At 39.7% G+C, this 17,154-nt stretch overlaps 1 protein-coding gene across 8 annotated transcripts in view; it reads left to right on the top strand.

Annotated features, from left to right (window-relative positions):
- LIN7A (lin-7 cell polarity scaffold A) overlaps window positions 1–17,154 on the top strand; it is a 378,990-nt gene that overhangs the window by 233,868 nt on the left and 127,968 nt on the right. For 7 of the 8 annotated variants that reach the window (XM_027107109.1, XM_027107106.1, XM_027107105.1 and 4 more), the window contains one exon: window positions 4,891–7,379. The exons of the other annotated variant lie outside the window; for it this stretch is intronic. The gene's annotated coding sequence lies outside the window, so the exon portion shown is untranslated. Of the gene's footprint in view, window positions 1–4,890; window positions 7,380–17,154 lie in introns of those variants that run through there. 8 annotated transcript variants of the gene reach the window in all.

Raw genomic sequence — 17,154 nt, 5'->3', positions numbered from 1 at the left:
TATTTATTTGTTACCGTGATGGGCCAGGCACTGTTCAATGGGCTATAGAAACAGCAGGAGCAGAGCAAAATCCTTGCTGTCATGGTGTTTACATTCTGGTTGGAGGAGATAGTTAATTTACAGGTAGATAAAAAATATCCTATTGAGACCAGTACTTTGTAGAGTTAAAATCGTGTGCTTTGATAGAGACTGGCTAGGTGATGACCTTCTGTGAGGTGATCAGGGAAGACCCCTCAGAGGAGGTAACATTTAAGCTGAGGTTGAATGACAGTGCGAAGCCAGGAAATGAGCATAAGAAGAGGAGGAAATAGCCAGTACAGTAGCTCTGAGGCAGATGTGAGCCTGTTTGACGTTTGAGGAATAGAAAGAAAGCTGAGGTAGTTAGGCAATAAAGAGTGAGAAGGACGGTTAGCTAGATGGGGGCCAGGTTATAGAGAGCTTTTTAAACTGCTTAGGGAAGTTAGATGTTATTGCAGTGGAAACCACTGAAGGTTTTTAAGCAAAAGAGTGACATGATTTATGTGTTAAAAAAGATCACTCTGGCTGCTATGGGGAGAAGAGATTAGTGCAGGGTAAGAGTAAAAACAGAGACCAATTAGGAGACTATTATATAGGAGTCCAGGCAAGAGATATGGTGGTTTGGGCTGGGATGACGCAATGATTTGGATGCATACAGACAAGTCATTTTGTCCATATCCTCCTTCTCTCTAATCTGTTTCAAACATAAAGGTACTTCACATTTGTACTTTCAGAATCCTTGCAAAGGTCTTCTTGCTAATAATAACAATCCAGTATTCTTCAGTCAAACACTGACACTCTTTTCCTGAACACATTTTTTCTTCCATTCTCAATAATACAGACTTGTACCAATTCTCCTAAATTGTTTTACCACACTGGCCCATAGTAAAATTGTTTTAAAATGTTTTAAAAGAAGTATGTTGTCATTCCGGCTTCTGAGGTCTTACTAAAAGCTTCCAGTATTTATGCTCATTCAGTCATCTTTGGAAGTATACAACTTGGCTATAAATACTGCTGGGCCATATACTCAATTCTATTTCTCTGTTCCATCAGTCTTCATTAAATCACTTGAGAATTTCCCACTGTCTCATTATCGAAGAGTAACATTTTTAATAAAAGGCATTTAAAACCATGTTTATTTGTTGCACAGGATACGGTAAAGCTCTGTTTAAGTGAACATGAAATTTATATCTATGCCTGCCAAGACAGCACTTGTAGTGCACAGGATCATGGACCCTTGAGATGAAACTGTAGTGACCATTTCAAGTACAAGCAAAGTACAACTCTGTCATGTCATCCATGGATTTTATGGTGGATTCAGTCAAAGAGACCTACATTAGCTCTTGTTCAACTTTTAATTAATTAGATTTTTTAAGGATTAAATGGGATTTGTTACACTTGCTAACTCATACTGTGGTTGCTTTTGAGAAGAGATCTGAAACTATTTACTTTGAACAGATCTCTGATTTTTTTTTTTTAAGTTTGACAAGTCAAGCAAAGACCAGGTAAAGCAAAAATACTTGTCAGATATTGTCTTACTGTTTATCACATGAAATGTAACTTCTGTTCTATAAATTAGAAATAATATTTTGTCTGAGATGGTAGAAGTTATTAAGTAACTAGCAATGGTCAGTGGTACATACAGATGGAAAATAGGTTGAATGCAAGTAGTGTGTGGAAAACGTGTCTTATGCCTACTTTTAATTTTAAACTTCTCCTCAAGTGAATCTCAGTTGTCTTTTTCCCTAACTTCCATCTTTGTTAATCAGGAAGAATATACTACATTTCTTAAATGCAGTAAATATGATCACTACATAATTACATTACAGAAACCTAAGCAGATAATATGAGTATAGGTTTCTTCTTAATACTGTACCCACTTTTTGTGAGAAAGTGTCACATTTATTCAGCTTTAAGCATTTTTTTCTCTTTTTTTACTGAAGTGTAGTTGACTTTGATTATTAAGTTTTAGGCATACAGCATAGTGATTTGACATTTATATGCATTATAAATTGATCATCACGATAAGTCTGGTTACTACCTGCCACCATACAATGTTATTACAGTATTATTGACTATATTCCCTATGCTATACATTGTCCCATGATTTATTTATTTTATAACTGGAAGCTTGTACCTCTTAATCCCCTTCACCTATTTCGTCCCCCACCCCGTAAGCATCTCATTTATTTTATTTTGTTTTATTTATTTTTACTTTTGGCTGCATTGGGTCTTCGTTGCTGCCTGTGGGCTTTCTCTAGTTGCGGTGAGCAGGGGCTACTCTTCATTGCGGTGCGCGGGCTTCTCATTGCGGTGGCTTCTCGTTGCGGAGCACGGGGTCTAGGCGCGCGGGCTTTAGTAGTTGTGGCACACAGGCTCAGGAGTTGTGGCTTGCGGGCTCCAGAGTGCAGGCTCAGTAGTTGTGGTGCACGGGCTTAGTTGCTCTGCTACATGTGGGATCCTCCCGGACCAGGGCTCGAACCCATGTCCCCTGCATTGACAGGTGGATTCTCAACTACTGCACCACCAGGGAAGCCCATCATCTCATTTTTTTTTTTTTTTTTTTTGTGGTACGCGGGCCTCTCACTGTTGTGGCCTCTCCCATTGCGGAGCACAGGCTCCGGACACGCAGGCTCAGCGGCCATGGCTCATGGGCCCAGCCACTCCGCGGCATGTGGGATCTTCCCAGACCGGGGCATGAACCCGTGTCCCCTGCATCGGCAGGTAGACTCTCAACCACTGCGCCACCAGGGAAGCCTGTCTCTTTCTTTTAACAGCTGTGCTGCTCTACCTCTTTCTTCAATGGCACCTGCCCTTTCATATCCCATCCCGCCTCATAGACACATTCACATGAGATTTCCAGGAGTTCAGTCTCACACTGCTTAGAGTTGGTGCTAACCCTCACCACTGACCTCTAAAACAGTGCCCTGTGCTTCAGAGTATTTCGCCATTACAGCTCTGTTAGTTTCCTGTTGCTGCCTAAAAATTACAAAACACATTTAATGTCTTAAAAGAATACAAATTAATTTTCTTGTAATAATGTAGGACAGAAGCCCAAGACAGTCTCACTGGGCTTTCAGAGGCTCTAGGGGAAGATTCATTTCCTTGCCTTTTCTACCTTCTAGGGGATGCCTGCATTCCTTGCCTCCTGGTTCCATTCCTCACCCTCCAAACCACCAGTGATGGTCGAGTCCTCACATTGCGTCCCTCTGACCTCTGCTTCTGTCATCACATCCCCTTCCCTGAGTCTTTCTTCTCTCACCGTCTTCCACTTCTAATTACATTGGACCCACCTGGACAATTCAGGATACTCTCCCTATTTTAACATCAGTTGTTTAGCAAGCTTACTTGCATCTACAACTTTAATTTCCCTTACCATGGAATCTAACATATTCACAGGTTCTGGGGATTAGAACGTGGACATATTTCAGCGGCCATTATTCTGCCTACCACAGTGGCTCATTGAAAAATTAGCAAAGCAATTTGATCAACAAAAATTCAACTAATGTGAAAATGAGGCTTTTATTTTTTAAAAAATGAATCATTAGTCTGTTCAATTGTAAATCATGGGAATGAGGGAAATAATGAGAACATTTGGTGCAGGTGGTTCTTCCCAGTGGGTATCTCAGTGATGCAGTTTGGATGCCCAGTGCTCTCTCAGCTGCTGGCATATCCCTCAGGCCTACTCCCCCTCTGGTAGATGAAGAGACCCAAGACTCTTACTAAAATTCATCTGCTCTAAGTCCCATTCCCTTAGGACATGTAACTGTATGATAAGTTAATGGATTAAAAACTCAGTCACTTGGTAGCTCTGTCACCTGGTAGCTAAGGGACTTGAAGGAAGTTATTCAATGTGAGACTCATGAAAATGGTCTGTTATGGAGATTAAATAAGAAAAAATATGTAAAACTCTTTACAAAATATGGGCAGTTGTTGAGCACTCAACAGTAATAGTAGTGGCAGTAGTATAGCGGTGAGAATGCTAACGGCAGATGATATTTTTATGCAATATCTTGTTAGGTGACTCCTGAAGCAGTACAGTGGCCTCAGGCTTGACTTTCAGTTCCACGCTGTAGGCCCAAGGTGCTTTTAGGCATTTCTCTAGAAGGCTTGGTGGCTGGAGAGCGCTGATGCAGAGTAGGCAGATGGCAAACCGACCCCCCACGCACACTTTCACATGAACCAGAACAATTCGTTAAAATTTTTTTGTGTGTGTGGTGCTCTGCATTCATTGAAATAGAAATATCTGCAGCTTTAAAAACAAAGATTGAAAACCACTGTTCCTTCTGAAAGAAATGACTCCATAATGGTAGAAAAGTGACAGGTCTGGGGGAAGGTTTGGGGAGGCTGCTCCCCCAAATGTGACCACGTGGGGCATCTGCTTACTCTGTTCTACTCTGTGTCAGGCTGGCTGACCTCGTAGGAGAAGAGACAGGCCTACTATCTGCTTTACAGAAGGGATATTGGTGCTTCCAGCCTATCAGAGAGAGGCTTTGCTTGCATGTATCTCAGCAGGAGCAATACTAATCACCCTAAAAGTCATAATATATAAAAGTTATCTCTTCTTTGCCTTCGTGAAGAAAAATAGAGTCATCTGGAATTGGGAGGAAGAAATGTTTTACATTTGAAATGTTTCCAAACTGAGTTTTTAAACTTTAATCTTAGGGAATAACTGTGTCTTTTCCATCCTCATTTGATAATTACTTCCTTTGCAGACATCAGTTTTTTCACATGTGGAAGGCTGTGCATGAATGATAGCGCCCAAAATAATCCTTGCTGTTCTCACATAGCACATGCTTCTTTGATATTTTTAGCATATTGTAGTTGAATACTAATCACTGATTTCTCTTCACTCTTTCCCCCCCCTTTCAGGTCCTTGAAGCTACTTGATCAAACACCCAATAGTCACAAGTTTGAAACCGTGCTTCAGAATCCCAGCACATAGTAAAGGAAAAGACAACATTGATAATTATACCTGTCAAGAAACTGTGAACACGTGGTGTATAAATTCTTTACAAAGGCAACTCGACACCTTCTTTCTCTGGGGCTAAACCCCCGCTGCTCACGTGCTCTTTACACACACAGACCTTCCATTCACTGCAGTGGGAATTCCCAGTGTGTAAAGGGAGAGGTTTTCCAGTCTGCAGACTGAAACAGAATAAGAAGAATAAAGTCCATGACTTTCAGATAAATCACCAGGGCCAGGGTTAAGTGAATCTTGGGTCTATAGCTTTTCCAGAGAATAACAAATCCCTCATTAGGCTATAGTTCAAACTGCATCAGTTCAAGGTTGTCGCCACTTAAAAGAAACCTACACATTGCCCCTCACCCAGACCTGTTCCACGTCTGTATTGCTGAGTTGTCTGAATTAGAATTCCAGTTAATTGCAAATTCAACCTCTGTTCCCCTCTTGAAAATGGCAAGTTATTATACTATATTTATACTCAATTCAGGTTCTAGAAGCATTTGGCTTTTTATTTTCTGTTTCCATGAATTCTATTATGCATTAATAGAGTGGGCAATTTCAACTCAACTTTTAGTTAGTTAAAAGCAAGGATAGAGAACTCTAGTACTGTTTTTTGTTTTTTTTTTTAATTTAAGTCTTGCTTGTATCTATTCTTATTAATTCTAACAGAATATAATGTCTTTTATTCCACAAAATATATATTATCAGAGTGTATTTGTTACAAACTTAGGTCTTTTCTTACCAAGTGTTATGAATCTGGTAAGAGAATACTAGCAAAGGACCCGGCTTCATGAACTGATCCTCGTATGATATTTATATATAACCCTGCTCTCAATATTTTTTGTTAATTTTATATTTTTGATTGATAAACTGGAGAAATTTAAACTCTTTTTACCTACACGGATGTGCTGTCATAGAAGTCTGTTTGATATTTCAAAGCTTAGGGCTTTACAAAACTAAATTATGGATGTTCATATATATATATATACAAATATATGTCATACAAAATCTAGATCATTTTTCCCAAGTATAAACTGGATATTTTTGGCAATATAAGATCAAAAGTATTATTCCTCTTAAAATTAGGCATATGGAAACCAGAGATATTAATATTGTGAATGAAAAGATATTGCTGCTTCTAGGGTAAAAATATACCTACTTCATTACACATATTCATGTACGTAAATAGTGAGATATCTTTCAGAAAGTATCATTTACTATAAAATGATCTGTTAAAATCATCTATACTGATCATAACTTTTAACTTATGGTGAATCTAGGCACATAAGTCTGATTTTACTTTATGGAATTAGCAGGAAGCAATAATTATTTGGGCACTTAAATACCTTAGCCACACAAATGTACCTGAAGAAAGAATAAATGTCCAGTTGAAACATTCTAGAGAGATCATTAAAACTTGAGGCAAATATTTGAATATTCCGTTTTCTCAAATGAAGAAACTGATTCCCCAAGAGACAATAAATTTCACATTTCAGATAGTCCCTCAAATTAGAAATTTATGAAGCTCAGTTTAGGAACTGTTTTCTTGAAAATAAAACCAATTGGAACTACCCCACATGTTTCATTTTGCCCTGTCGGGTGGTGTTATTGTCAATACCAAGTTCTGCCTACTCTTCGTAGCCCATCACTCAACAGAGGACAAACAGTAAGGAAACCAGGAGGTGCACCTATTTCAGCAATGTCCTGCCGTGGTAACAGATTCCCATTCTTGAACACGTATCATTTTTTACTAGAGAGAACTGGGGTGGGGGTGGAGCAAGGGTGAGGACCCTGAATGTTATGTAAAATAGGGTTACAAAAGAGGTAAGCATGACTAAGGGAATGAATGAAGAATACAGGAGTATTGTTCAGTTTGAAAGAGGTAGTTCCCATTTTTATAAGAAAAATTTAATAAAACATATATTTTAGTTATCATTTAACAGAAAAATATTCAAGCTATTCAGGCTATACCACAGACTGTCATAAAGGGAAATCATTGCACCCTTGTGATGAGGAAATGGTCATTTCAACACATCTCAGTACACTGTATAAATTTGGAGCTTAAGGTATGTTTTCGTTTAGCCGTAAGTGGTTGGTTACTATTAAGTTATCATATGTTTTCATGTCAATATAAATATTGTCATGGTGTTACAGAAGCAACTGTCAAATGGGCAGACAGCTTACATTTGTGTTTTCTGGAAACCTTTGTATTTTATGCTTCATTTGCATAATGTTTTGTGCTAATAAATGTATGCCAAGTCGTTTGTCCAAGTGAAGGGGCAATCCATCACACCTAAGGCATCTAAGGACAGATTACATGTCACACTAGTCCTGTTTACAAATGACCAGTCAGATGACCAGTTTTCTTCAGTAAAATCTAGTTGTTGAAATGTAAGCCTTCCCCTAAAGTCTTCGTCAAAAGTAGCTACTTTCGTCAAAAGTAGCCAGTAGACTTAGAGAGGCTGCTTGTGGTTGTCTAAAGGTTCACTGAAGCCAGAGGGAAAAGGAAGAAAGTTACCACAACTTGTATTAATGCCTTTTATTATTACTGATCATATTAGAGCCACTGACAAGTCAAAAATCATATTAAAATAAAGATATATCATGTTGCTCTTACATGAAGCTTTATGGTAAACAAATGAGATATTAAAAGTTGGGGAAAAATCTGTTGTGACTATTCATCAGTGATCCTGCTGAATTTTAATTCTTTCCCTTGACCTAATTGGTGGCCAGATTTTTCTAAACTCTTTCCTGCTGTGATTTTGAAGGCAAAATACACAGCATAGTTCAGTAAAAGAATCCTTAAACCTTTTCACTGAGGCATTTACATTTTGATTCTGTTGCCATTTGAAATAGAACCTCCACAGGGAGATAATGAGCTTAAATTACAATTGACTTTGGAAAGAATAACAGATTTTGTGCTTCCTCAATCATGTAATCAATAGGGAATTCTCTAGTTATGTGAACTACGACTATCTTTTAAGACAATGCTAAGATCTTAATACAAAATCTGTCATTCAGGAGCTTTTTAAGAATTCAAGGCTGTCTCTGAAGAACTTGGCTGGAGATGGATTATACCAATTTACAAATGCAGTTTTCAACCATGACAAATCAAACTGATCTGATCTCAGTTCATTGTACTCAACTGTGCCCATAGGACTCTGAGACGTTGGAATACTTTGTCTACATTATTTTTAACATCTATAGGTATTTGTGGATGTGTGAATAATGCTTGAGTTTCTCATCTTTTGGCTAGTTTGTGTTTATCACACAGACACGGCCTGTTAGTAAGACCAGCTTTAACAGCATCATGAAGTAGAAATCAATGCTCTGAAGATTCAGGGAGGCCAACGTAAGGCAAAATCTCCTGCAACATGGGGTAGTCCTACCCATCTCATCCCTCTCTAGATCATAAAATCCCTGAGAAAGGGCTATAACCGCCTTGTGGACTGCTGTATCCCTAGCATCTGGGATAATGCCAGCACAGTAGAGGCGCTCAATTAATATTTGTTGAATGAATGGACAACTAAATAAATGAATGAAATTAGACAAAAAAATAAATTTTGCCTTCTGATAATTTGAAAAATTTCACCAATTTATATTATCCTGATTGGCATTATAATTTCTGAATTACATTAGAATCAGAATTGACTCTTATAAATACTTTTTAGATACATGAATTTGGAATCAATTACTTCAAAGGCTTCAAGGGTTTGAGAACACTTAGATAGGAATGTTTGCGGATTCAGAGTTTTTACAATGAATAAAACTCAACCTTTCTAGCTATTTATGAAAGGTCCCTGAGTTATGTGACAAGGATGATCCAAACATGGAACTCCATTTATAAATTTTGTAAAATATTTTCATTTTTAAAAAAGAAAATTCATATCATCAAGCATATTATTAATATGTCCTTCAATATATATTAACCACTTTTCTCTAAGGCTTTCATTGTAATTGGAGACACCATCTCTAAATCTTTTCCTGCTTTCAAAAGATCACTTCTCCTTTCTTATTTGACTCTTAGAATGTACCTGAGCTAAAGATTAATCACATAGCAATTAAGACTTTTCCATGTGTTTATTCATCTAACAAATACTTATTGTATACCTAGCATATGCTACGTTTCGGAAATACAATGGCAAACAAGGCAGATGCGGCACCCCCATGGAGTTTGCTGTGAGGGGCTCCTCAACACTTGCTCTAGCAATAACTAGGGTTACTGTCTAATGGATCCTTCTTCACAGCTAATAGAAGAAATGAAATCCCTTACTCCATGGAGATCATGAAAGACTCTGCACATATTTATGTGAACTTGCTTTTCTAAACACACCACTCAAAAATGCTGCTCAGTGTACCCAAACATCATAGTTATACCCCAGTGAAGTAGGTAATAATTTATTCATAACTAACACTTATTTAGCTCTTACTCCTACCAGTGAGGTAGGTAATAATTTATTCGTAACTAACACTTATTTAGCTCTTACTACTATGCTCAGTACATTCATAGACTATATCATTGAATCCCTTCAACAACTCTATTTAGTATGTTCCATTTTATAGACAAGAAAACTGAAGCACAGATATGTGACCTGTCCAAGGTCACACAGTTAGCAGATGGAACTGGGATTTGAACCCACACAGTATAACACAAAAGCTCATGTGTCTAAGCGTTATCTGTGGCTTGGGGGACACCATTACATTAAAATAAATGTCAGTAACATAAATGGGTCACTGTATATAAAAGTTCTTTGAAATTGTAAAGTAGTATATAAAAAGATATTAGTAAAGTATTATGATCAACAAACCACATCAGTGGCAGAAACAGAGTGAGAACGCAATCTTAAGTTGCAGCTTACTCTCATGAAGAACACTTCAAGCCAGGGAAATGGATAAAAGTACAGATCCAGAAAATTTCTGACATGTGATAACTATTGCAATGACTTTTGAGAATTACTTATTGTTAGCCACTGTGTCTATTTGGTGCTACAAAAAAAACAAAAAAACAAAAAAACTGAAAGAACAAAATCCCTTGCTGTAAGGGCTTATGATAAATATACAATGGGGAGATGAATCGAGGATATTCCACATTTATGGGGAAAGATTGGGCCATAGTACTATTTTCTCACCATTGCATGTGATCTTGTCTTTCTAATTGTTTTCATTATTTTTCTGAAAGAGCTGCAAAATTGTGCAGTGGTTCAACCTGACCAAAGTGGTAATATGCTGCTGGGAAGTAAAAGTATTAGATACCAGACTGGAATTATTGTCTTCATTCTCAAATTTAAGTTCTTTTAAAGCATGAATATAGAGGAACTTTTAGATGCTGAAGGCACCTGAATATTTGGATTTATTAAGTAAAATGAATTAAGTTCCTTGTGTTTCTCCATTCCAGATCATACAGTGAGGTCATGCTATTGAGGGGTTAGGTTCTAAAACCAATATGAAAGGCAAAAATTGAGAAAGAGGAATCATACTCATTATTTAAATTTATTCTCCCTCTGGCCCCTCCCAGCTAAATGGGCATATGATGCAACTTAAATGCTGGTTCATATTTGTGGAAGCAAGGAGTATTCTTAAGAAAACTATATTACCTCATCATTCTTTCCTACTACCAGCTAATTAGCTCCTTCAAATAATATTTTGGAAAGTTTAGCTTTACACGTAATACAACAGTAAACTCATAAGCCTTTTGTCCAAAACGATACTTAACTTCTACTTCCCTTTTGACACTTTTATTTTTACTAATGATATTACCGTTCTCTGTACAAATCTACTGAGCTTTCTCATTTGCCATTCACATCAATTCTTACATTCTACTTTGACAAAGTCTCTTGCAACTATCTTATCCATTTTCAATATTCCTACCTATGAACAGAAATTTAGTACTTTTTACTAGGACTTCTGTGAGCTTTTAACTGTTTTCCCAATTACTGTGTCTACCCATATAAATTTGCCTACATATTGATGCTTGATAACTCCCCCTGTAGCTATTCCTTTGCTCAAAATTCTCCAAGGGGTCCCTCATCAAAAAAAATTAAGATTTCTAGTCAAGACTCTGAACCAAAACACTAACATGATGTTGGAGAAGAACACTATAGTGCCACCCCTCCATCTACAAGGGCAAAACACAGAACATGAAATGTGATGGTACCGAAATCTGGTACATGGACTGTGAAATAGAAGTCACGGGGTTCCATGACACTGAAAAATATCACAAGTTTTTCTTCTAGATGAAATGAAATGCAGTGAGAGACTAGCAGTGTTCTGTGGTGAAGATACAGGACTGTATCAGATTATGATGCACCAATTCCAAGATATTTGTTTGGGGTGGTGTGTGTGTGTGTGAATGTGCGGGGTTATGCTAACATCCTAACATTAGACACAAGTATGGTTTGAGATGTGGATTTCCGGACTAGATAGCACTGCTTTTTCAGCCGTGCTCTATCTTGCCATCCAAGTTGACCACTACCTATTCCTGGAAACTCCTAAACTTTTCTTCCCCTGGGTTTTTGATTATTTCTGAAATGCCTCTCTCCTTCTCCTGAAAAAAAAAAATCCTCAACTTTTAAGGCCCATTTCAGATGGTCCTTCTTCCAAGAAGCTTTTTCTAATTTTTCCAGGCCTGATATTAACCATCATCAAATCCCACTGTGGTATCTGTACCCCTCCTTAGCTCTTTTCTTAGCTTGTCTTGTAGTATACCCATTTGTGTCTTTATCATCTTGATTTCTCCTGCAATTAGTAATTACATATGGCGTGGGTGCTTAATATTTCATAAAAGGAATTACCTTTCACTTGTCAACTTCACAGAATGGCTTCCGGATTATTTTGGGGGTCTCAGTTCTTAGTACCTCACCAGCGAAGTTCATCTGAATTGAGAACTCAACACCAGATACTTTTAAAGAGAATAAAGCCTTAATTATTGAGTATTTTGATTTAAAAAAAAAAAAGTAACGATAAAAGTGGTAATCCTTATCACTTATTTCCTAGGTTTTTCTGATCTGATTTTTATTCTCAGGATGAATGTGGAGGTCGATGTAAACTTTTTGGATGACCATCACCACCACCACCCCCTCCACACACACACTGATTTACTGCTGGTTTATCCCCACATATTTGGTTACTTATTCCGCGGGAGAAATGATGATGGATAAAACTGGTTTTCGGGCTTCCCTGGTGGCGCAGTGGTTGAGAGTCCGCCTGCCGATGCAGGGGATACGGGTTCGTGCCCCGGTCCGGGAAGATCCCACATGCCGCGGAGCGCCTGGGCCCGTGAGCCATGGCCGCTGAGCCTGCGCGTCCGGAGCCTGTGCTCCGCAACGGGAGAGGCCACAACGTGAGAGGCCTGCGTGCCGCAAAAACAAACAAACAAAAAAACTGGGTTGCAAGTCAACAGCCAAACAAACAAAATGGGCACCATAATACTACTTTCAACTGGACTCCAGTCCTGTATTAATGGTCCTCCCTATGGCTACTCTCCAACAGAACACAAAACTACCTACTCTTCATTAGACCTCCCCCTCCCCCCGCAAACCACTGCATTCGGAATGGGGGGTTGGGAGAGTAATTACTATTGTCTCAACTCCTTAACTTACCCGGAAAAATAAAAGTTAATTGAAATCAAAACATTTCACTAGCCTTAACCACACATTGTGTTATTTTGTGTTGCCAACACATTGTTTTATGAGTATGACATTTATATAACAAACATGTTCAATGTTTAATTTAAACATGACATTAATTTAATCCCTCCCCCCAACCTAAGGAAAACAAACCACAATATCCTAAAGGAACATTCCCATACATAGACAAAGAAATGCACTTTTTTCCATTCTTTAAGTTAGAATGATTACAAACAGAACTTCAAGAAATATCCCACATGAATGCAACATAGTTTCAGAGAGTTTAATTGCTACCTGTCTAATAAATCGTGCTTCCTATGGGCTTCTGTTCATTAAATGCATTGTTGTATCTAAAAGGGCTATAAGAGTGAGAGGCTGACTGGCTGCTATAGAAGGAGACCCATAAATGGTCTATACCTGAATTTTTTGTAACACAAGTTTCTAGTATCTGCTCCTCAGCTTTGCAGATCCAGGCTCATTTGTTTTTTCTAGGAAACCCAGGGACAGTCTTAGCTAACACCTGTTTTCTCAGAATAATTACAGCACCCCCTTCAACTCTCAGAAGTGCCCCAATGTAGACAAAACAAGATGTTGTCTACCTACCTAGAAATGATAAAGCCCTAGGATGATGGTTCTTATTGACCTTCTTCAACTCACAGGATGACTGGGAGGATTCCATTTTGTTGCAAGTAACAAAAATAAGACAATAGAGCTTGAGTGAAAAAGAGAATTCACTATCGCCAAAGCAGGCCAGATCTGGGATCTCAGTGTTGATAGAATTCTCACCTCCTCTCTCTTTCTCAGCTCTACTTGTCTTTCCTCTTTTTGTCTGTGGCCCTTGTTCTCCCTGCTAGTCAGTTTCTCTCCCTTGTCTGTTTCTCCCTTAGTCCTTGCAGTACCAGGCATATATCCTTATAGCTCTTAGTCTAAAAAGAAAACTAGACTCTTATTCTCAGAGTCTATATCGTACAGGCAGTCTCTGAATGGCCCTGCTTGGCTCTGGTGCTCACCACCTGAGGCAAATCACTATGGAAAAAGGTGGCATGATTGGCTAGCCCTGGTCACAACCTCATGTCTACTGAGTATCATTTGTTAGCTGCAGGGAAGCCAAAAAAGAGTAACACACTAATAGTTCTACTCAAGGCAAGCTAGGAAAAGAACCACAAAATGGACACAGATATCAAAAAGGGGGTCAATTACAGGTGAGATAACACAATACAGAGAAACTAGAAAAATCTTCTTAGAAGAGATACCAGTTGAAATGGGTGGTAAAATCTGAGTGGGATTTGGTAGGTATGGAAGGAGTCTGGAATAGCTTTGAGATAGACATTGACTAGAGGAGGAGCATTACCCCAAATCTTGGCTTAAAACAAGAATCATGTATCAGTTCTTAATTCTGAAGCTCATCAATTTAGGCTGGGCTCAGACAGGAAGTCCTTGTGGGTTTGGCCGCCTGGGCTTCCCCAAGTGTCCATAATCAATCGCCCTGAATCAGCTCAGCAGCTCAGCTTCTTGGTTGGCTGACTCCCAACTGAGGTGCCTCAGCGATCCTCCACATGGTGTCCTATCCTCCAGCAGGATCGTTTGGGCTTGTTCCCATGGCAAAGGGAAAGAATTCAAGAGAGAGCAAAAGTCCACAAAGCCTTTTGAGAGTTAAACCGACACAATGTCACCTCCACCACATTCTATTGACCAAAGCAACTCACAAGGCCAGCCCAGATTCAAGGACTGGGGGTGAAGTCTCTATGATTTGGGGTTGTTTTTTTTTTGTGGTACGCGGGCCTCTCACTGTTGTGGCCTCTCCTGTTGCAGAGCACAGGCTCCGGACGTGCAGGCTCAGCGACCATGGCTCACGGGCCCAGCCGCTCCACGGCATGTGGGATCTTCCCGGACCGGGGCACGAACCCATGTCCCCTGCATCGGCAGGCGGACTCCCAACCGCTGCACCACCAGAGAAGCCCAAGTCTGTATGTTTTGAAGGGAGAAGTTCATTGCAAAGGGCACGCATACACAGAGAGACAGAAAACAGCCATTTTTGCAATCAGTCCACAAGAGTACTTTTACTGAAATAAGATGATTGGTAAAGAATCCTCAGTAGGCAAAGTTATAGTTAACAGTTAACATTTATTAAGTGCTTACCATGTTCCAAGCACTGTTCTAAGAGCCTCACATATATTAACACATTTTAATTCCTGCAACATCTTTTATTTCAGAGAAATAGACTACCTGCATATGGAAGTCTAGATGTGGCTTACTATTAGAAAAGGAAACAACTGAGTCCAAAGTCAGGAATTCCCTGAACTCTGGGTTGCTGTCCCTCCTCAGAAGTCAGACTACTCTGCATAGTTGCTGCTTGGGTTCCCAGCTGCCCATGTAGAAGGCGACAGCTAATAGGATGATGTGTTAGTTGGGGTTCTCCAGAGAAACAGAACCAAAAGGATAAACAGATAGATGTATGTAAGAGGAGATTTATTATGGGAATTGGCTCCTGTGACTATGGAGGCTGAGAAGTCCCATGATCCGCCACCTGCCAACTGGAACCAGGAGCGTCTATATCAGAGGGCAGGAGAAGATGGATGTCCCAACTGAAGCAAAGAGTAATTTCACCTTTCCTCTGCCTTTTTGTTCTATTTCTGGCCCTTAATGGATTGGATGACTACCCACCTGCACGGGTGAGAGTGACGTTTACTCAGTCTACTGATTCAAATGCTAATCCCTTCCAGAAACACCCTCATAGACACACCCAGAAACATTTTACCAGGTCTCTGGGCATCTCTTAGCCGAGTCAAGTTGACACATAAGATTAACCATCACAGGTGGTTTCAACCTTTTCCTCTCAAACAGAATGTAATCCACTGAGGCAGATATAACAGGATGTTGAGAGAATTTGTTTTTCTATTGTTCAGAACTATGGCTAAGGCCTGAAGCTGAAATCAGAATTTATCATATGTGCCTATAATCTAAAGAAAGCCTTGGACTTTCTAAGAGGTAGTTGAATTAGCCCCACTAACTTCAACCTCTCTCATACCACCAAACACCACAGCAACAGAGAGAGAGAGAGAGAGAGAGAGAGAGAGAGAGAGTGAATGCAGTTTTCGGAGAGAAAGCTTTCAATCTCCACCTCCACTCCCAACCAGGCTAAGCCATGTGAGAGAGGGGAGCTTCAAGACATTCTCTCATAAAGAGTAGAGGTGACTGTAAGAAAAAAAGTCACTAGGGGCTTCCCTGGTGGCACAGTGGTTAAGAATCTGCCTGCCAACACAGGGGACACGGGTTTGAGCCCCGGTCCGGGAAGATCCCATATGCCACGGAGCAACTAAGCCCGTGCGCCACAACTACTGAGCCTGCACTCTAGAGCCCGTGGGCCACAACTACTGAAGCCCACAAGCCACAACTACTGAGCCTGCGAGCCACAACTACTGAAGCCTGCATGCCTAGAGCCTGTGCTCTGCAACAAGAGAAGCCATCGCAATGAGAAGCCCTCGCACCGCAACAAAGAGTAGCTCCCACTCACTGCAACTAGAGAAAGCCCGTGCACAGCAACAAAGACCCAACACAGCCCCTGCAAATCAATTAATTAATTAATTAAATAAAAAAGAAAAAAGTTACTAGAACCTCACTCCGCAGATGAATGGCTACTGAGCTGCAGAGATCTATTGTTCCCTGATGTTGCCATTGCTTCTACAGCTGAGTGCCATGAGAGGGTTCTTAGGAGAGCTTTGACATGTGGGGTGTGGGGACATACATGAACAAAGAGATGGAAGTTAGGGGGACCCCCTTCAGGGTTTGTGCCAGCAGGGCTTGAAGGGAATGTGGTGCCTGGGAAGAAGATGGGGACAAATCTCCACTTCATTCCAATTCCCTGTGGCCTTCAGGATTCACAGATAAGGGCCTCAGCAGTGGCACTGTATCCATGTGATGGAGTGTAGACCTTAGAGGAAGGGCTTGGATGGACTTGGATGTTACATCAATGTCAAGTTACTCCACAAGCTGCTAAATGCTTATTCTCACTTACTTTGCCTCTTACCAGTAGCAAACCTCATGGACCAAAAAGAGTCTGTCAACCACACTTTGAACAGCACAGCTTAGGTATACTCTGGAGAAGGACTGTGTATCAAACATAAAAATTGCAGTTTTAAATAGAATTGGGTTTAATTTCAATAAAATAAGCTACCAGAAAGTTGTGGAATCTGTCCATGATATTGCAAGGGGGAAATTGAAGTAAACGTTGCTGAAAAAGTAACAGGTTAGAAACAAACAAAAAACCCACAAGGTATAGAGATTCTGAAAAAGAAAACGGTTAGAAACAAACAAAAAAATCCTATCACAATTCTGTTACACTCTAATTTTAAACTTATTTTATCCTTTTGTGAGTCCTTACCTTTGAATCAAAGTCCAATTCTAGCAAAGGACTTGCTTCAAAATTTAACCAATCAGGTAACAGTGTGACTGAATAAAGGGCTCACTGTCAGAGATCACAGAAGCCAGTACTATGGCACTGCTTTTTGAGAGGTCGACCGGCAAGGAGAAAGGAGGCGAGGCTCA

This window comes from Aethalodelphis obliquidens, unplaced genomic scaffold (genome assembly GCF_003676395.1).
Source record: "Aethalodelphis obliquidens isolate GAN/ISIS:26980383/991018 unplaced genomic scaffold, ASM367639v1 scaffold8, whole genome shotgun sequence".
Classification (NCBI taxonomy): domain Eukaryota; kingdom Metazoa; phylum Chordata; class Mammalia; order Artiodactyla; family Delphinidae; genus Aethalodelphis; species Aethalodelphis obliquidens.
This window is presented reverse-complemented; position numbering and strand designations above follow the sequence as displayed.